This window comes from Octopus bimaculoides, chromosome 20 (genome assembly GCF_001194135.2).
Source record: "Octopus bimaculoides isolate UCB-OBI-ISO-001 chromosome 20, ASM119413v2, whole genome shotgun sequence".
In the NCBI taxonomy this organism is placed as follows: Eukaryota; Metazoa; Mollusca; class Cephalopoda; order Octopoda; family Octopodidae; genus Octopus; species Octopus bimaculoides.
The window spans coordinates 35,080,659-35,081,524 of record NC_069000.1 but is presented as its reverse complement, the minus strand read 5'-3'; positions in this window follow the sequence as shown (position 1 = coordinate 35,081,524).

Here is an 866-nt window from a genome sequence, read left to right as displayed (position 1 = left end):
TTATTATTATTATTATTATTATTATTATTATTATTATTATTATTATTATTATTATTGTTATCGTCATATTACTATATAGTAGTAGTAGTAGTAGGAGGAGGAGGAGGAGGAGGTGGAGCAGAGAGATTGCAGAAAATTGTTTTGCGATGTTGCTCTTGAGGAATTTTTTTTTTTTTTACTCAAATCCGAAATTACCAACAGATATTTTGTATCATTTAATCTCCACTTAAACACACGAATACACTCACACAAAAATACACACACACACACACATCATAAACATATTTATTTAACTCCTCACCCAATGCACGAACAAGCACACACACATCCATAGGCACACATGGATATTATGCACATATACAAACATATACACACGCAGACACATACACCCATGGACACACAGAGGCACATACGGACGCAATACACATATGCATAATTATTTAACAGCCACCTCGACAAACATGCACACATATCCACACACCCCCGCTCATGCACACACACATTCACATACATACACCGACACACACAAACACCTGCACACACATATACATACCGAACACACACTCATGCAAGCACATTATATATGTGTGTGTGTGTGTGTGTGTGTGTGTGTGTGTGTGTGTGTGTGTGTGTGTGTGTGTGTGTGTACATATTCAATATGCAACGGCTCCGCTTCTAAATCACAAACGCATATTCGTACATACAGACAAGGAGGAGCCTATGTAGTCACGTGTCTCTTGGCCTCAGCCCCCAGTGGAAAGTCTAGATTGTAACAGCTCGAGACAGAGGACGAGATGCACCAACACTTTCACTCACGCATACAGGCACATACATTCAGACAGATATATATAAAAGCACATACATAT